The sequence below is a fragment of the Triticum aestivum genome, chromosome 1A (assembly GCF_018294505.1).
Source record: "Triticum aestivum cultivar Chinese Spring chromosome 1A, IWGSC CS RefSeq v2.1, whole genome shotgun sequence".
Taxonomy (NCBI): domain Eukaryota; kingdom Viridiplantae; phylum Streptophyta; class Magnoliopsida; order Poales; family Poaceae; genus Triticum; species Triticum aestivum.
Window position 1 is genome coordinate 139733113 of NC_057794.1, and position 21877 is coordinate 139754989.

The following is a 21877-nucleotide window of genomic DNA, read 5'->3' on the forward strand; positions in this document are numbered from 1 at the left end:
GAATCGGCCAGACAATTCTGGACACGGTTCCTGACCAAGAAAAATCAAATCGTAGACTGTCCGGATGCAGAAGCCCTAGCGGCATTCAAACATAACATCCGCGACTAGTGGCTCGCCCGCCACCTCGGCCAAGAGAAGCCGAAATCTATGGCAGCCCTCACAACACTCATTACCCGCTTTTGCACGGGCGAGGACAGCTGGCTGGCTCACAGCAACAATGCATCAAGGAATCTGGATACCTCGGATACCAAAGACGTTAACGGTAGGCAGCGTCATAATAGACCAAAGCGCCGCAATAACGGCTGAGGGAGTCCTGGATTAGGGGGTCTCCGGACAGCCGGACTATATCCTTTGGCCGGACTGTTGGACTATGAAGATACAAGATTGAAGACTTCGTGCCGTGTCTGGATGGGACTCTACTTGGCGTTGAAGGCAAGCTAGGTAATACGGATATGTATATCTCCTCCTTTGTAACCGACCTTGTGTAACCCTAGCCCCCTCCGGTGTCTACATAAACCGGAGGGTTTTAGTCCGTAGGACAACATACAATCATACCATAGGCTAGCTTCTAGGGTTTAGCATCTCCGATCTCGTGGTAGATCAACTCTTGTACTACTCATATTATCAAGAATAATCAAGCAGAACATAGGGTTTTGCCTCCATCAAGAGGGCCCGAACCTGGGTAAAACATCGTATCCCCTGCCTCCTATTACCATCCGCCTTAGACGCACAGTTCGGGACCCCCTACCCGAGATCCGCCGGTTTTGACACCGACATTGGTGCTTTCATTGAGAGTTCCTGTGTGTCGTCATCATTATGCTTGATGGCTCCTTGAATCATCGATAGCGATGCAGTTCAGGGTGAGACTTTTCTCCCCGGATAGATCTTTGTCTTCGGCGGCTTCGCACTGCAGGCCAACTCGCTTGGCCATCTGGAGCAGATCGAGAGTTATGCCCCTGGCCACCAGGTCAGGTTTGGAAGCTTAAACTACATGGCCGATATCCGCGGAGACTTGATCTTCGACGGATTCGAGCCCCTTCCTAGTGTGCCACACGGTCACGATGAGCATGATTTTGCTCTGCCATCGGACAGTGTTCAGGAGATCGCGCCGACAACTGCTCCGACCCTCAATACGGAGCCAGTTGCGCCATCCATGGACGGGTGGATAGACCCCGCCATGGAGGCCGCACTCTCATCGGTGATTGAGCTGAGTATCGACCTTACCCTTCACGGGAGTCGTGACGCCGAACTACCGGATTCTTCCCCGGCCACAGACTCCGAACCGCCTGCGCCCGTACCTATCGAATCCGACTGGGCGCCGATCTTGGAGTTTACCTCCGCGGATATTTTTTCAGCACTCGCCCTTCGGCGACATACTGAACTCATTAAGGTCTCTATCCTTGTCAGGAGAGTCTTGGCCGAACTATGTCCGGCAGGATTGGGATGCGGATGACGAAGAAATTCGCCGCCCACCCACCACCCACTTAGTAGCCACTATCGATGATTTGACCGACATGCTCGACTTCGACTCCGAAGACATCGACGGCATGGACGACGATGCGGGAGGCGAACAAGAACCACTGCCCACAAAGCACTGGACAGCCACCTCCTCATATGACATATATATGGTGGACACACCCAAAGAAGGCAATGGCAACGGGACAACGGAGGATGACCGGTCCAAGAAGAAACCCAAGCGCCGACGTCAGCGGCGTCGCTCTAAGTCTCGCCAAAGCAAAAGCGGTGACACCGGCACAGGAGATAATAGCACTCCGGACAGTGCCGAAGACGACAACAATCCCCTCCAGCAAGATTTAGGGCAGGAGGATGGAGAAGCCAGCCCTCCCGAGAGAGCGGCAGGTGGAGAGGCAGAGGATGATAATTACATGCCTCGCTCCGAAGACTAGGCAAGCCTCGACGATGACGAATTCGTCGTGCCTGAGGATCCCATCGAACAAGAGCGCTTCAAGCGCCGGCTTATAGCCACGGCAAGTAGCCTTAAGAAAAAGCAACATCAGCTTCAAGCTGATCAAGATTTGCTAGCTGACAGATGGACTGAAGTCCTTGCGGCCAAGGAATATAAACTCGAACGCCCCTCCAAGATTTACCCAAGCACAGGTTGCTACCCCGACTAGAGGAGGAAGAACCAAAACCTACATCTCCAGCGTATGACGCGGCTGATCGGCCACCTCGTGGCCGCGACAAAGAGGCATTCCAGCCAAAACATCAGCCCGCACCCCGACGCCACTCAAATAAAAATGTCAAGACATGGGGAAATACGCCAGACCCGCGAGACATATTGGAGGACAAAGCAAAACCGCAAGATCGATCTACGGATCGCGAGGGCGCGCCACTATGCGAGACGATAACCGTCACGCCGGATACAGTAAAAGTAAGTCCGGCCGGGCCGAACACAACGGGCAAGACTCATTTGATCTGCGTCACGATATAGCCCAGTATAGTGGTGCCGCACACCCCCTATGCTTCACAGACGAAGTAATGGATCATCAAATCCTAGAGGGTTTCAAACCCGTAAATATAGAATCATATGACGGTACAACAGATCTTGCGGTATGGATCGAGGACTTCCTTCTGCACATCCACATGGTCCGTGGTGACGATCTACACGCCATCAAATACCTCCCACTTAAATTCAAAGGACCAGCTCGGCATTGGCTCAACAGCCTACCAGCAGAATCCATTGGCTGTTGGGAAGATCTGGAAGCCACATTCCTTAACAACTTCCAGGGCACTTATGTGCGACCACCAGATGCCGATGACTTGAGCCACATAATTCAGTAGCCAGAGGAATCGGCCAGGCAATTCTGGACACGGTTCCTAACAAAGAAAAATCAAATCGTTGACTGTCCGGATGTAGAGGCCCTAGCAGCTTTTAAGCACAACATCCGCGACGAGTGGCTTGCCCGTCACCTTGGCCAGGAAAAGCCAAAATCTATGGTAGCCCTCACAACACTCATGACCCGCTTTTGCGCGGGAGAAGACAGCTGGCTGGCTCGCAGCAATAACATATCAAAGATCCATGGTACTTCGGATACCAAGGACGGCAATGGCAGGTCACGTCACAACAAACACAAGAGCCGCATTAACAGCGACAATACCAAGGATACGGCAGTCAATGCCAGATTCAAATGGTCTAAACCCGATCAGCGGAAAAAGCCATTCAAAAGAAGCACTCCGGGCCCGTCCAGTTTGGACCGTATACTCGACTGCTCGTGTCAAATACACGGCACCCCCGACAAGCCAGCCAACCACACCAACAGAGATTGTTGGGTGTTCAAGCAGACCGGCAAGTTAAATGCCGAAAACAAAGATAAGGGGTCACATAGAGATGACGAGGAGGAGCCCCAGCAGACGAACACCGGAGGACAGAAGAGGTTCCCCCCACAAGTGCCGATGATGAACATGATATACGCAACCCACATCCCCAAGAGGGAGCGGAAGCGTGCGCTAAGGGACGTATATGCGTTGTTGCCAGTCGCCCCAAAGTTCAACCCATGGTCCTCTTGTCCGATCACCTTCGATCGCAGGGACAACCCCACTAGTATCCGTCATGGCGGATTCGCCGCACTGTTCCTAGACCCAATCATTGACGGATTTCACCTTACTCGAGTCCTTATGGACGGTGGCAGCAGCCTGAACCTGCTTTATCAGGACACAATGCGCAAAATGGGTATAGACCCCTCAAGGATCAAACCCACAAAAACGACCTTCAAAGGCGTCATACCAGGTGTAGAGGCCCATTGCACAGGCTCAGTCAGACTGGAAGTGGTCTTCAAATCCCCGGATAACTTCCAAAGTGAGGAGTTAATCTTCGATATAGTCCCGTTCCGCAGTGGCTATCATGCACTGCTCGGGCGAACCGCATTTGCGAGATTCGATGCGATACCGCATTATGCATACCTCAAGCTCAGGATGCCAGGACCTCGGGGGGTCATCACAGTCAATGGAAACACAGAGCGCTCTCTCCACATGGAGGAGCACACTGCGGCCCTCACAGCAGAAATGCAAAGGAGCCTCTTAAGGCAATCCACCAGTTCGGCGATTCAAGACTCGGACACCTTCAAGCGCGCCCAGAGTAATCAGCAACAAGACCGACTGGCACATTCCGAGCTCGCATAGCAATGCGGCCCCCACCCCAGTACCAGCCAAACGGCAAAATCCGTGCCCCATGTACATAATTATGCATTGAAAATACCATGGGCACAGGTGGGGAGGGGGGCACGACTATGGCAGGCCCCAAGACGCGGCTCAACCGCACTAGGGGCTTCCCGCCTTATTATTTTTTCTCTCTTTCAGGACTTTACTCTCTGAAAACCCCTTCCGGCAGTATGTCTGCCGGACACACGATACAACAACCAACGAGGCAGAAAGCTACGTTGCATCATGGAATTCCCAGGTGGTCTTTGATAACGAGTGAAATACCTGCTTTCAAAACCATTCCCCAGCTTGCCCTTGGAGGGGACATGTCAAATAGTCCTACTTTTTGCTTATCGCACTAATTGTATCATTCTGCTTCGACGCACCTTTTTGAATAAACAATGCATAGCACTAGACTATTATCGCATTTTTTATTCTTTTTTATATACACATATATATGTTCATTCATGACATTCAGCACCCGTACACTCTGGTACGGCTAATACGCCAGGGGCTTAAGCATACCCCATAGTACGGCATGAGAAGTCCAAACACTTTCGACAATGCGGCACCCGAACTTATAGCATTATATGCATCAGCTCCGAATCATGTCTTGGGTCAATAGTTGGGTTTGCCCGACTCCCATGTGTTGGTACCTTATGTTCCGCTATATCGGCTAAGGTAGCACTAGGAGAACTACTGCGATTGTGCCCCGGTTCAGCTGGGCTAAGCACCTAAGTAGAGAAAGCTAAAACTGACTGTCATGCTAAGGCGAGAGACTGGTCGCTATTCGAGAGGTTTCGAGTCCCTAAAGACTTATGCCGCTTAGAGCGAGGAGTCGGCTTTGTCCGACTTAAGGCATGTATAGCGCCCCGAATTCGGCCTTTCGAATACTAGGGGCTTCGCCAAAATTTAAAATTATAGAATTATATGGCTAAGTGAGAGTGATAAAGCATTATAGTCCAATTGCCTTGTTCGTTGTGCTGAGCACCTCCCTTGAAGGACCCAAAAATGGGAACAAGAGTGCTCAGGTTTATCCCGAACACCCCAGCACTCGTGGCATGGGGGCAGAAGCCGACGACTAGCCATCTCTCAGATTTTATAAACAGCCGAACAGAAGGTAATATTTTAAATTCAAACAAGCGTTGCATAGCTCATATGAACAAGTTTTCATAATACAGGATCACACGAGCAAGTTCATTCAAACATTACATCTTTCGCACACTCGTCTGCTACAAGACGGGCACCCTTCAGGACACCCTTATAATACATCTCGGGGTGGCGATGCTCCTTGCCCTGCGGCGGCCCCTCCTTCACCAACTTCTCGGCGTCCATCTTGGCCCAGTGCACCTTTGCACGGGCAAAAGCCCGGCGTGCACCTTCGATGCAGACGGACCGCTTGATGACTTCCAGCCGTGGGCAGGCATCCACAAGCCGCCTCACCAGGCTGAAGTAGAGGTTGGGAAGGGAGTCGCCAGGCCACATCCGGACTATAAAGCCCTTCATGGCCCGTTGGGCCGCCTTGTGCAGCTCGGCCAGTTGCTTCAGCTGGTCGCTCACATGCATCGAGTGTTCGGTCCCAGTATACTGAGACCAGAACAACTTCTCTGTCGAGCTTCCCTCCTCGGCCTGTTAATATTCCGTGGCATCCGACACGCTGCGGGGCAAATCTGCGAATGCTCCTGAAGAGCTCCGGACTCGGGTAAGTAACAAGTAATTTACTTGCACATGCTTGCTTTGCATATTGAATGCCTCACCCGCCGCTATCTTCCTCATCGCCTCAATCTCCTGGAGGGCTTTTTGGGCTTCGGCCTTGGCATTATTTGTGCTCTCGAGGGTCGTGGCAAGCTCAGACTCTCACGTCTTCGAGTCAAGCTCCAAAGCCTCGTGCTTCGTCACGAGAGCCCGGAGCTCTTGCTGCACCTCGCCCACCCGTTCCTCTTGCTTTTCCCACTCGGTGCGCTCCTGGGCCGCTTTGTTTTCGGCCTCGGACAGCGCTTGCTTCAGGGTCGCCATTTTGGTCGTGGCCCCTGGCAAATTCATGATGATCCCGTCATTTCACAATCGCATCTTTTTTGTATATCTATATATATAGACAAGGTATTACTTACCTTTGTTCTCCTTGAGCTGCCTCTTGGCAAGGCCGAGCTCTTCCTCGGACCCCTCGAGGTCCTGCTTCAGTGCGGCGACCTCCGCAGTCAGTGCGGCAGAGGTCAGCAGCGAAGCCTGCATACGCATATAGACATACTTATATTAGACTCCTGCAGATATTATTTGATCCTCTATTCGGCTTTTCTTTGTGAACACCAAACAGAGCATCAGGGGCTACTGTCTATGCGGTAATATTTTTCCTATATTTTAAATACTTACCTCAAAGCCTGTTAGAAGGCTGGCACAGGCTTCAGTCAGTCCGCTCTTGGCGGATTGAACCTTCTTGATCACCGCACTCCTAATAGTACGGTGCTCTTCGTCGATGGAAGCACCGCGAAGCGCTCCCAGCAGGTTGTCCGGTGCCTCTGGATGGACAGAGGTCACTGGCACGGGCGTCTTAACCCTTGTGGAAGGGGCCGCCTACCCGAGTCCGGAACCACTGGAATGGGTCATGTCAATCACATCATTCTCCTAATGATGTGATCCCGTTAATCAAATGACAAGACATGTATATGGTTAGGAAACATAACCATCTTTGATTAACGAGCCAGTCAAGTAGAGGCATACTAGTGACGTTTAGTTTGTCTATGTATTCACACAAGTATTATGTTTCCGGATAATACAATTCTAGCATGAATAATAAACATTTATCACAATATAAGGAAATAAAATAATAACATTATTATTGCCTCTAGGGCATATTTCCTTCAGTCTCCCACTTGCACTAGAGTCAATAATATAGAATACACAGTAATGATTCTAACACCCATGGAGCTTTGGTGCTGATCATGTTTTGCTTGTGGAAGAGGCTTAGTCAATGGGTCTGCAACATTCAGATCTGTATGTATCTTGCAAATCTCTATGTCTCCCACCTGGACTAGATCCCGGATGGAATTGAAGCGTCTCTTGATGTGCTTGGTTCTCTTGTGAAATCTAGATTCCTTTGCCAAGGCAATTGCACTAGTATTGTCACAAAAGATTTTCATTGGACCCGATGCACTAGGTATGACACCTAGATGGGATATGAACTCTTTCATCCAGACTCCTTCGTTTGCTGCTTCCGAAGCAGCTATGTACTCCGCTTCACATGTAGATCCTGCCACAACGCTTTGTTTAGAACTGCACCAACTGACAGCTCCACTGTTTAATGTAAACATGTATCTGGTTTGCGATTTAGAATCGTCCGGATCAGTGTCAAAGCTTGCATCAACGTAACCATTTACGATGAGCTCTTTGTCACCTCCATATATGAGAAACATATCCTTAGTCCTTTTTGTTGGGGAACGTTGCAGAAAACAAAAAATTTCCTACGGTTTCACCAAGATCCATCTAGGAGTTCATCTAGCAACAGTGATCGGATTGCATCTACATACCTTTGTAGATCACGCGCGGAAGCGTTCAAAGAACGGGGATGAGGAAGGCGTACTCGACGTGATCCAAATCACCAGAGATCCTAGTGCCGAACGGACGGCACCTCCGTGTTCAATACACGTACGGTCAGCGTAACGTCTCCTCCTTCTTGATCCAGCAAGGGGGAGGAGAGGTTGAGGAAGATGGCTCCAGCAGTAGCACGACGGCGTGGTGGTGATGGAGCTGCAGTACTCCGGCAGGGCTTCGCTAAGCTCTATGGAGGAGGAGGATGTGTTGGAGAGGGAGAGGGAGGCACCAAAGGTGTGGATTGAGAGGCCCTCCTTCCCCCACTATATATAGGGATTCCAAGGGGGGGCACCGGCCCTAGGAGATCCAATCTCCTAGGGGGTGCGGCCAAGGGAGGAATCCCTCCTCCCCAAGGCACCTAGGGGGTGCCTTCCCCCCTTGGGACTCTTCCCTTCTTGAACCCTAGGCGCATGGGCCTCTTGGGGCTGGTGCCCTTGGCCCATGCAGGCCAAGGCGCACACCCCTACAGCCCATGTGGCCCACCGGGATAGGTGGCCCCAGCCGGTGGACCCCCGGGACCCTTCCGGTGGTCCCGGTACAATACCGATGACCCCGAAACTTGTCCTGATGGCCGAAATAGCACTTCCTATATATAATTCTTTACCTCCGGACCATTCCGGAACTCCTCGTGACGTCCGGGATCTCATCCGGGACTCGGAGCAACATTCAGGTTACTGCATATACATATCCCTACAACCCTAGCGTCACCGAACCTTAAGTGTGTAGACCCTACGGGTTCGGGAGACATGTAGACATGACCGAGATCGCTCTCCGGTCAATAACCAACAGCGGGATCTGGATACCCATGTTGGCTCCCACATGCTCCTCGATGATCTCATCGGATGAACCACGATGTCGAGGATTCAAGCAACCCCGTATACAATTCCCTTTGTCAATCGGTATGTTACTTGCCCGAGATTCGATCGTCGGTATCCCAATACCTCGTTCAATCTCGTTACCGGCAAGTCACTTTACTCGTACCATAATGCATGATCCCGTGACCAGACACTTGGTCACTTTGAGCTCATTATGATGATGCATTACCGAGTGGGCCCAGTGATACCTCTCCGTCATATGGAGTGACAAATCCCAGTCTTGATCCGTGTCAACCCAACAGACACTTTCGGAGATACCCATAGTATACCTTTATAGTTACCCAGTTACGTTGTGATGTTTGGTACACCCAAAGCACTCCTACGGTATTCGGGAGTTACACGATCTCATGGTCTAAGGAAAGGATACTTGACATTGGAAAAACTCTAGCAAACGAACTATACGATCTTATGCTATGTTTAGGATTGGGTCTTGTCCATCACATCATTCTCCTAATGATGTGATCTCGTTATCAATGACATCCAATGTCCATAGTCAGGAAACCATGACTATCTGTTGATCAACGAGCTAGTCAACTAGAGGCTTACTAGGGACATGTTGGTGTCTATTATTCACACATGTATTACGATTTCCGGATAACACAATTATAGCATGAATAAAGACAATTATCATGAACAAGGAAATATAATAATAATCCTTTTATTATTGCCTCTAGGGCATATTTCCAACAGTCTCCCACTTGCACTAGAGTCAATAATCTAGTTACATTGTGATGAATCGAACACCCATGGAATTCTGGTGTTGATCATGTTTTGCTCTAGGGAGAGGTTTAGTCAACGGATCTGCTACATTCAGGTCCGTATGTACTTTACAAATATCTATGTCTCCATCTTGAATATTTTCACGAATGGAGTTGAAGCGACGCTTGATGTGCCTTGTCTTCTTGTGAAACCTGGGCTCCTTGGGAAGAGCAATAGCTCCAGTGTTGTCACAGAAGAGCTTGATCGGCCCCGACGCATTGGGTATGACTCCTAGGTCAGTGATGAACTCCTTCACCCAAATTGCTTCATGTGCTGCCTCCAAGGCTGCCATGTACTCCGCTTCACATGTAGATCCCGCCACGACGCTCTGCTTGCAACTGCACCAGCTTACTGCCCCACCATTCAAAATATACACGTATCCAGTTTGTGACTTTGAGTCATCCAGATCTGTGTCGAAGCTAGCATCGACGTAACCCTTTACGACGAGCTCTTCGTCACCTCCATAAACGAGAAACATTTCCTTAGTCCTTTTCAGGTACCTTAGGATATTCTTGACCGCTGTCCAGTGTTCCTTGCCGGGATTACTTTGGTACCTTCCTACCAAACTTACGGCAAGGTTTACATCAGGTCTGGTACACAACATGGCATACATAATAGAACCTATGGCTGAGGCATAGGGGATGACACTCATCTCTTCTATATCTTCTGCCGTGGTCGGACATTGAGCTGAGCTCAATTTCACACCTTGTAACACAGGCAAGAACCCCTTCTTAGACTGATCCATATTGAATTTCTTCAATATCTTATCAAGGTATGTGCTTTGTGAAAGACCTATGAGGTGTCTTGATCTATCTCTATAGATCTTGATGCCTAATATATATGCAGCTTCTCCAAGGTCCTTCATTGAAAAACTCTTATTCAAGTAGGCCTTAATGCTGTCCAATAGTTCTATATCATTTCCCATCAAAAGTATGTCATCTACATATAATATGAGAAATGCTACAGAGCTCCCACTCACTTTCTTGTAAACGCAGGCTTCTCCATAAGTCTGTGTAAACCCAAACGCTTTGATCATCTCATCAAAGCGAATGTTCCAACTCCGAGATGCTTGCACCAGCCCATAAATTGAGCGTTGGAGCTTGCACACCTTGTCAGCATTCTTAGGATTGACAAAACCTTCCGACTGCATCATATACAATTCTTCCTTAAGGAAACCATTAAGGAATGCCGTTTTGACGTCCATTTGCCATATTTCATAATCATAGAATGCGGCTATCGCTAACATGATTCGGACAGACTTCAGCTTCGCTACCGGTGAGAAAGTCTCATCGTAGTCAACCCCTTGAACTTGTCGATAACCCTTAGCGACAAGCTGAGCTTTATAGATGGTCACATTACCATCCGCGTCTGTCTTCTTCTTAAAGATCCATTTATTTTCTATGGCTCGCCGCTCAACGGGCAAGTCAGTCAAAGTCCATACTTTGTTTTCATACATGGATCCTATCTCAGATTTCATGGCTTCTAGCCATTTGTCGGAATCCGGGCCCGCCATCGCTTCTTCATAGTTCGAAGGTTCACCGTTGTCTAACAACATGATTTCCAAGACAGGGTTGCCGTACCAATCTGGTGCGGAACGTGTCCTTGTGGACCTTCGAATTTCAGTAGGAGCTTGATCAGAAGTATCTTGATCATCATCATTAACTTCCTATCTAGTCGGTGCAGGCACCTCAGGAACATTTTCTTGAGTTGCGCCATTTTCCGGTTCAAGAGGTAATACTTCATCAAGTTCTACTTTCCTCCCACTTACTTCTTTCGAGAGAAACTCTTTCTCCAGAAAGGATCCATTCTTGGCAACAAAGATCTTGCCTTCGGATCTTAGGTAGAAGGTATACCCAATAGTTTCTTTAGGGTATCCTATGAAGACGCATTTTTCCGACTTGGGTTCGAGCTTTTCAGGTTGAAGTTTCTTGACATAAGCATCGCATCCCCAAACTTTCAGAAACGACAGCTTAGGTTTCTTCCCAAACCATAATTCATACGGTGCCGTCTCAACGGATTTCGACGGAGCCCTATTTAAAGTGAATGCGGCAGTCTCTAAAGCATAGCCCCAAAAAGATAGCGGTAAATCGGTAAGAGACATCATAGATCGCACCATATCTAATAGAGTGCGATTACGACGTTCGGACACACCATTACGCTGAGGTGTTCCAGGCGGCGTGAGCTTTGAAACTATTCCACATTTTCTTAAGTGTGTGCCAAACTCATGACTCAAGTATTCTCCTCCACGATCTTATCGTAGGAACTTGATTTTCCTGTCACGTTGATTCTCAACCTCACTCTGAAATTCCTTGAACTTTTCAAAGGTTTCAGACTTGTGTTTCATTAAGTAGACATACCCATATCTACTCAAGTCATCAGTGAGGGTGAGAACATGATGATAGCCACCACGAGCCTCAACACTCATTGGACCGCACACATCAGTATGTATGATTTCCAATAAGTTGGTTGCTCGCTCCATTGTTCCTGAGAACGGAGTCTTGGTCATTTTACCCATGAGGCATGGTTCGCACGTGTCAAATGATTCGTAATCAAGAGACTCTAAAAGTCCATCAGCATGGAGCTTCTTCATGCGGTTGACACCTATGTGACCAAGGCGGCAATGCCACAAGTATGTGGGACTATCATTATCAATCTTACATCTTTTGGTACTCACACTATGAATATGTGTAGCATTACGCTCGAGATTCATTAAGAATAAACCATTCACCATCGGAGCATGACCATAAAACATATCTCTCATATAAATAGAACAACCATTATTCTCGGATTTAAATGAGTAGCCATCTTGAATTAAACGAGATCCTGATACAATGTTCATGCTCAAAGCTGGCACTAAATAACAATTATTAAGGTTTAAAACTAATCCCGAAGGCAAATGTAGAGGTAGCGTGCCGACGGCGATCACATTGACCTTGGAACCATTCCCGATGCGCATCGTCACCTCATCCTTCGCCAGTCTCCGCTTATTCCGCAGCTCCTGCTTTGAGTTACAAATATGAGCAACCGCACCGGTATCAAATACCCAGGAGCTACTACGAATACTGGTAAGGTACACATCAATTACATGTATATCACATATACCTTTCGTTTTGCCGGCCTTCTTGTCCGCTAAGTATTTGGGGCAGTTCCGCTTCCAGTGACCACTTCCCTTGCAATAAAAGCACTCAGTCTCGGGCTTGGGTCCATTCTTTGGCTTCTTCCCGGCAGCTTGCTTACCGGGCGCGGCAACTCCCTTGCTGTCCTTCTTAAGTTCTTCTTACCCTTGCCTTTCTTGAACTTAGTGGTTTTATTCACCATCAACACTTGATGTTCCTTTTTGACTTCTACCTCTGCTGATTTCAGCATTGCAAATACCTCAGGAATGGTCTTTTCCATCCCCTGCATATTGAAGTTCATCACAAAGCTCTTGTAGCTTGGTGGAAGCGACTGGAGGATTCTGTCAATGACCGCGTCATCCGGGAGATTAACTCCCAGCTGAGTCAAGCGGTTATGTAACCCAGACATTGTGAGTATGTGCTAACTGACAGAACTATTTTCCTCCATCTTACAGCTGAAGAATTTGTCGGAGACTTCATATCTCTCGACCCGGGCATGATCTTGGAAAACCATTTTCAGCTCTTCGAACATCTCATATGCTCTGTGTCTCTCAAAACTCTTTTGGAGCCCCGGCTCTAAGCTGTAAAGCATGCCGCACTGAACGTGGGAGTAATCATCAGCACGTGTCTGCCAAGCGTTCATAACGTCTTGGTTCTGTGGGACGGGAGGGTCACCTAGCGGTGGTTGTAGGACATAATCTTTCTTGGCAGCTATGAAGATGATCCTCAGGTTCCGGACCCAGTCCGTGTAGTTGCTGCCATCGTCTTTCAGCTTGGTTTTCTCTAGGAACGCGTTGAAGTTGAGGACTACGTTGGCCATTTGATCTACAAGACATATTGTAAAGATTTTTAGACTAAGTTCATGATAATTAAGTTCATCTAATCAAATTATTCAATGAACTCCCACTTAGATAGACATCCCTCTAGTCATCTAGGTATAACATGATCCGAGTTAACTGGGCCATGTTCGATCATCATGTGAGACGGACTAGTCAACATCGGTGAACATCTTCATGTTGATCGTATCTTCTATATGACTCATGCTCGACCTTTCAGTCTTCTGTGTTCCGAGGCCATGTCTGTACATGCTAGGCTCGTCAATTCAACCTAAGTGTTTGCACGTGTAAATCTGTCTTACACCCGTTGTATGTGAACGTTAGAATCTAACACCCGATCATCACGTGGTGCTTCGAAACAACATACTGTCGCAACGGTGCACATTTAGGGGGAACACTTTCTTGAAATTATTATGAGGGATCATCTTATTTACTACCGTCGTTCTAAGTAAACAAGATGCAAAAACATGATAAACATCACATGCAATCAAATAATAATAGTGACATGATATGGCCAATATCACATAGCTCCTTTGATCTCCATCTTGGGGCTCCATGATCATCTTGTCACCGGCATGACACCATGATCTTCATCATCATCATCTCCATCATCGTGTCTCCATGAAGTTGCTCGCCAACTATTACTTCTACTACTAAGGCTAACGCGTTTAGCAATAAAGTAAAGTAATTTACATGGCGTTTTTCAATGACACGCAGGTCATACAAAAAATAAAGACAACTCCTATGGCTCCTGCCGGTTGTCATACTCATCGACATGCAAGTCGTGATTCCTATTACAATAGCATGAACATCTCATACATCACATATATATCATTCATCATTCATCACAACTTTGGCCATATCATATCACAAAGCACTTGCTGCAAAAACAAGTTAGACGTCCTCTAATTGTTGTTGCAAGTTTTACGTGGCTGAAATAGGGTTCTAGCAAGAACGTTTTCTTACCTACGTGCAAGCCACAACATGATTTGTCAACTTCTATTTACCCTTCATAAGGACCCTTTTCATCGAATCCGCTCCAACTAAAGTGGGATAGACAGACACCCGCCAGCCACCTTATGCAACTTGTGCATGTTAGTCGGTGGAACCGGTCTCACGTAAGCGTACGTGTAAGGTTGGTCCGGGCCGCTTCATCCCACAATACCGCTGAAGCAAGATAAGACTAGTAGCGGCAAGAAAGTTGACAACATCTACGCCCATAATAAATTTGTGTTCTACTCATGCAAGAGAACTACGCATAGACCTAGCTCATGATGCCACTGTTGGGGAACGTTGCAGAAAACAAAAATTTCCTACAGTTTCACCAAGATCCATCTAGGAGTTCATCTAGGAACGAGTGATCGGATTGCATCTACATACCTTTGTAGATCACGCGCGGAAGCGTTCAAAGAACGGGGATGAGGAAGGCGTACTCGACGTGATCCAAATCACCGGAGATCCTAGCGCCGAACGGACGGAACCTCCGCGTTCAACACACGTACGGTCAGCGTAACGTCTCCTCCTTCTTGATCCAGCAAGGGGGAGGAGAGGTTGAGGAAGATGGCTCTAGCAGTAGCACGACAGCGTGGTGGTGATGGAGCTGCAGTACTCCGGCAGGGCTTCGCTAAGCTCTATGGAGGAGGAGGATGTGTTGGAGAGGGAGAGGGAGGCACCAAAGGCGTGGATTGAGAGGCCCTCCCACTATATATAGGGAGTCCAAGGGGGGCGGCCCTAGGAGATCCAATCTCCTAGGGGGTGCGGCCAAGGGAGGAATCCCTCCTCCCCAAGGCACCTAGGGGGTGCCTTCCCCCTTTGGGACTCTTCCCTTCTTGAACCCTAGGTGCATGGGCCTCTTGGGGCTGGTGCCCTTGGCCCATGCAGGCGAAGGTGCACACCCCTACAGCCCATGTGGCCCCCCGGGATAGGTGGCCCCACCCGGTGGACCCCCGGGACCCTTCCGGTGGTCCCGGTACAATACCGATGACCCCGAAACTTGTCCCGATGGCCGAAATAGCACTTCCTATATATAATTCTTTACCTCCGGACCATTCCGGAACTCCTTGTGATGTCCGGGATCTCATCCGGGACTCGGAACAACATTCGGGTTACTGCATATACATATCCCTACAACCCTAGCGTCACCGAACCTTAAGTGTGTAGACCCTACGGGTTCGGGAGACATGTAGACATGACCGAGATCGCTCTCCGGTTAATAACGAACAGTGGGATCTGGATACCCATGTTGGCTCCCACATGCTCCTCGGTGATCTCATCGGATGAACCACGATGTCGAGGATTCAAGCAACCCCGTATGCAATTCCCTTTGTCAATCGGTATGTTACTTGCCCGAGATTCGATCGTCGGTATCCCAATACCTCGTTCAATCTCGTTACCGGAAAGTCACTTTACTCGTACCGTAATGCATGATCCCGTGACCAGACACTTGGTCACTTTGAGATCATTATGATGATGCATTACCGAGTGGGCCCAGTGATACCTCTCCGTCATATGGAGTGACAAATCCCAGTCTTGATCCGTGTCAACCCAACAGACACTTTCGGAGATACCCATAGTATACCTTTATAGTTACCCAGTTACGTTGTGACGTTTGGTACACCCAAAGCACTCCTACGGTATCCGGGAGTTACACGATCTCATGGTCTAAGGAAAGGATACTTGACATCGGAAAAACTCTAGCAAATGAACTATACGATCTTATGCTATGTTTAGGATTGGGTCTTGTCCATCACATCATTCTCCTAATGATGTGATCTCGTTATCAATGACATCCAATGTCCATAGTCAGGAAACCATGACTATCTGTTGATCAACGAGCTAGTCAACTAGAGGCTTACTAGGGACATGTTGGTGTCTATTATTCACACATGTATTACGATTTCCGGATAACACAATTATAGCATGAATAAAGACAATTATCATGAACAAGGAAATATAATAATAATCCTTTTATTATTGCCTCTAGGGCATATTTCCAACACTTTTCAGGTATTTCAGGATGTTCTTGACCGCTGTCCAGTGATCCACTCCTGGATTACTTTGGTACCTCCCTGCTAGACTTATAGCAAGACACACATCAGGTCTGGTACACATCATTGCATACATGATAGAGCCTATGGCTGAAGCATAGGGAACATCTTTCATTTTCTCTCTATCTTCTGCATTGGTCGGGCATTGAGTCTTACTCAATTTCACACCTTGTAACACAGGCAAGAATCCTTTCTTTGCTTGATCCATTTTGAACTTTTTCAAAATTTTGTCAAGGTATGTGCTTTGTGAAAGTCCAATTAATCGTCTTGATCTATCTATATAGATCTTAATGCCCAATATGTAAGCAGCTTCACCGAGGTCTTTCATTGAAAAACTCTTATTCAAGTATCCCTTTATGCTGTCCAGAAATTCTATATCATTTCCGATTAGTAATATGTCATCTACATATAATATTAGAAATGCTACAGAGCTCCCACTCACTTTCTTGTAAATACAGGCTTCTCCAAAAGTCTGTACAAAACCAAATGTTTTGATCACACTATCAAAGCGTTTATTCCAACTCCGAGAGGCTTGCACCTGTCCATAAATGGATCGCTGGAGCTTGCACACTTTGTTAGCTCCCTTTGGATCGACAAAACCTTCCGGCTGCATCATATACAACTCTTCTTCCAGAAATCCATTCAGGAATGCAGTTTTGACATCCATCTGCCAAATTTCATAATCATAAAATGCGGCAATTGCTAACATGATTCGGACAGACTTAAGCATCGCTACGGGTGAGAAGGTCTCATCGTAGTCAATCCCTTGAACTTGTCGAAAACCTTTTGCGACAAGTCGAGCTTTGTAGACAGTAACATTATCGTCAGCGTCGGTCTTCTTCTTGAAGATCCATTTATTCTCAATTGCTTGCCGATCTTTGGGCAAGTCAACCAAAGTCCACACTTTGTTCTCATACATGGATCCCATCTCAGATTTCATGGCTTCAAGCCATTTTGCGAAATTTGGGCTCACCATCGCTTCTTCATAGTTCGTAGGTTCATCATGATCTAGTAGCATGACTTCCAGAACAGGATTACCATACCACTCTGGTGCGAATCTTACTCTGGTTGATCTATGAGGTTCAGTAGTATCTTCTTTTGAAGTTTCATGATCATTATCATTAGCTTCCTCACTAATTGGTGTAGGTGTCTCAGAAACCGATTTCTGTGATGTACTACTTTCCAATAAGGGAGCAGGTACAGTTACCTCATCAAGTTCTACTTTCCTCCCACTCACTTCTTTCGAGAGAAACTCCTTCTCTAGAAAGTTTCTGAATTTAGCAACAAAAGTCTTGCCTTCGGATCTGTGATAGAAGGTGTATCCAATAGTTTCCTTTGGATATCCTATGAAGACACATTTCTCCGATTTGGGTTCGAGTTTATCAGGTTGAAGTTTTTTCACATAAGCATCGCAGCCCCAAACTTTCAGAAACGACAACTTTGGTTTCTTGCCAAACCATAGTTCATAAGGCGTCGTCTCAACGGATTTTGATGGTGCCCTATTTAACGTGAATGTGGCCGTCTCTAGAGCATAACCCCAAAACGATAGTGGTAAATCAGTAAGAGACATCCTAGATCGCACCATATCAAGTAAAGTACGATTACAACATTCGGACACACCATTACGCTGTGGTGTTCCGGGTGGCGTGAGTTGCAAAACTATTCCGCATTGTTTCAAATGTACACCAAACTCGTAACTCAAATATTCTCCTCCACGATCAAATCATAGGAATTTTATTTTCTAGTTATGATGATTTTCAACTTCACTCTGAAATTCTTTGAACTTTTCAAATGTTTTAGACTTATGTTTCATTAAGTAGATATACCCGTATCTGCTTAAGTCATCTGTGAAGGTGAGAAAATAACGATATCCGCCACGAGCCTCAACATTCATCGGACCACATACATCTGTATGTATGATTTCCAACAAATTTGTTGCTCTCTCCATAGTACCGGAGAACGGTGTTTTTGTCATCTTACCCATAAGGCACGGTTCGCAAGTACCAAGTGATTCATAATCAAGTGGTTCCAAAAGTCCATCAGTATGGAATTTCTTCATGCGCTTTATACCGATATGACCTAAACGGCAGTGTCACAAATAAGTTGCACTATCATTATCAACTCTGCATCTCTTGGCTTTAACATTATGAATATGTGTGTCACTACTATCAAGATTTAATAAGAATAGACCATTCTTCATGGGTGCATGACCATAAAAGATTTTACTCATAAAAATAGAACAACCATTATTCTCTGATTTAAATGAATAACTGTCTCACATCAAAACAAGATCCAGATATAATGTTCATGCTCAACGCTGGCACCAAATAACAATTATTTAGGTCTAATATTAATCCCGAAGGTAGATGTAGAGGTAGCGTGCCGACCGCGATCACATCGACTTTGGAACTATTTCCCACGCGCATCGTCACCTCGTCCTTAGCCAATCTTCGCTTAATCCGTAGTCCCTGTTTCGAGTTGCAAATGTTAGCAACAGAACCAGTATCAAATACCCAGGTGCTACTGCGAGCATTAGTAAGGTACACATCAATAACATGTATATCGCATATACCTTTGTTCACCTTGCCATCCTTCTTATCTGCCAAATACTTGGGGCAATTCCGCTTCCAGTGACCAGTCTGCTTGTAGTAGAAGCACTCAGTTTCAGGCTTAGGTCCAGATTTGGGTTTCTTCTCTTGAGCAGCAACTTGCTTGTTGTTCTTTTTGAAGTTCCCCTTCTTCTTCCCTTTGCCCTTTTTCTTGAAACTAGTGGTCTTGTTGACCATCAACACTTGATGCTTCTTCTTGATTTCTACCTCCGCAGCTTTCAGCATTGCGAAGAGCTCGGAATAGTCTTATTCATCCCTTGCATATTATAGTTCATCACGAAGATCTTGTAGCTAGGTGGCAGTGATTGGAGAATTCTGTCAATGACGCAATCATCTGGAAGATTAACTCCCAATTGAATCAAGTGATTATTATACCCAGACATTTTGAGTATATGCTCACTGACAGAACTGTTCTCCTCCATCTTGCAGCTATAGAACTTATTGGAGACTTCATATCTCTCAATCCGGGCATTTGCTTGAAATATTAACTTCAACTCCTGGAACATCTCATATGCTCCATGACGTTCAAAACATCGTTGAAGTCCCGATTCTAAGCCGTAGAGCATGGCACACTGAACTATCAAGTAGTCATCTGCTTTGCTCTGCCAGATGTTCATAACATCTGGTGTTGCTCCAGCAGCAGGCCTGGCACCCAGCGGTGCTTCCAGGACGTAATTCTTCTGTGCAACAATGAGGATAATCCTCAAGTTACGGACCCAGTCCGTGTAATTGCTACCATCATCTTTCAACTTTGCTTTCCCAAGGAACACATTAAAATTCAATGGAACAACATCACGGGCCATCTATCTACAATCAACATAAACAAGCAAAATACTATCAGGTACTAAGTTCATGATAAATTTAAGTTCAATTAATCATATTACTAGAGAACTCCCACTTACATAGACATCCCTCTAATCCTCTAAGTGATCACGTGATCCAAATCAACTAAACCATGTCCAATCATCACGTGAGATGGAGTAGTTTCATTGGTGAACATCACTATGTTGATCATATCTACTATATGATTCACGCTCGACCTTTCGGTCTCCGTGTTCTGAGGCCATATCTGTATATGCTTGGCTCGTCAAGTATAACCTGAGTATTCTGCGTGTGCAACTGTTTTGCACCCGTTGTATTTGAACGTAGAGCCTATCACACCCGATCATCACGTGGTGTCTCAGCACGAAGAACTTTCGCAATGGTGCATACTCAGGTAGAACACTTCTTGATAATTAGTGAGAGATCATCTTAAAATGCTACCGTCAATCAAAGCAAGATAAGATGCATAAAAGATAAACATCACATGCAATCAATATAAGTGATATGATATGCCCATCATCATCTTGTGCTTGTGATCTCCATCTTCGAAGCACCGTCATGATCACCATCGTCACCGGCGCGACACCTTGATCACCATCGTAGCATCGTTGTCATCTCGCCAATCTTATGCTTCCACGACTATCGCTACCGCTTAGTGATAAAGTAAAGCATTACAGCATAGTTGCATTACATACAATAAAGCGACAACTATATGGCTCCTGCCAGTTGTCGATAACTTGGTTACAAAACATGATCATCTCATACAATAAAAAATTTAGCATCATGTCTTGACCATATCACGTCACAACATGCCCTGCAAAAACAAGTTAGACATCCTCTACTTTGTTGTTGCAAGTTTTACGTGGCTGCTACGGGCTTAAGCAAGAACCAATCTTACCTATGCATCAAAACCACAACGATAGTTTGTCAAGTTGGTGCTGTTTTAACCTTTGCAAGGACCGGGCGTAGCCACACTCGGTTCAACTAAAGTTGGAGAAACTGACACCCGCTAGCCACCTTTGTGCAAAGCACGTCGGGAGAACCGGTCTCGCGTAAGCGTACGCGTAATGTCGGTCCGGGCCGCTTCGTCCAACAATACCGCCGAACCAAAGTATGACATGCTGGTAAGCAGTATGACTTATATCGCCCACAACTCACTTGTGTTCTACTCGTGCATATAACATCAACACATAAAACCTGGCTCTGATACCACTGTTGGGGAACGTAGTAATTTCAAAAAAATTCCTACGCACACGCAAGATCATGGTGATGCATAGCAACGAGAGGGGAGAGTGTGATCTACGTACCCTTGTAGACCGACAGTGGAAGTGTTAGCACAATGAGGTTGATGTAGTCGTACGTCTTCACGGCCCGATCGATCAAGCACCGAAACTACGGCACCTCCGAGTTCTAGCACACGTTCAGCTCGATGACGACCCCCGGACTCTGATCCAGCAAAGTGTCGGGGAAGAGTTCCGTCAGCACGACGGCGTGGTGACGATCCTGATGTTCAACTGTCGTAGGGCTTCGCCTAAGCACCACTACAATATTATCGAGGAGTATGGTGGAAGGGGGCACCGCACACAGCTAAGAAAACGATCACGAGGATCAACTTGTCTCTAGGGGTGCCCCCTGCCCCCGTATATAAAGGAGCAAGGGGAGGAGGCTGGCCGGCCCTAGGGCGCGCCAAGGAGGAGGAGTCCTCCTCCTAGTAGGAGTAGGACTCCCCTCTTTCCTACTCCTACTAGGAGGGGGAAAGGAAGGGGGAGAGGGAGAAGGAAAGGGGGGCGCCCCCCCCCCTCTCCTAGTCCAATTCGGACTAGAGGGGGAGGGGGCGCGCGGCCCACCCTGGACATCCCTCTCTCTCTCTCTCCACTAAGGCCCACAAGGCCCCTTACTTTTCCCGGGAGGGTTCCGGTAACCCTCCGGCACTCCGGTTTTCTCCGAAATCACCCGGAACACTTCTGATGTCCAAATATAGCCGTCTAATATATCAATCTTTATGTCTCGACCATTTCGAGACTCCTCGTCATGTCCGTGATCACATCCGGGACTCCGAAACAACTT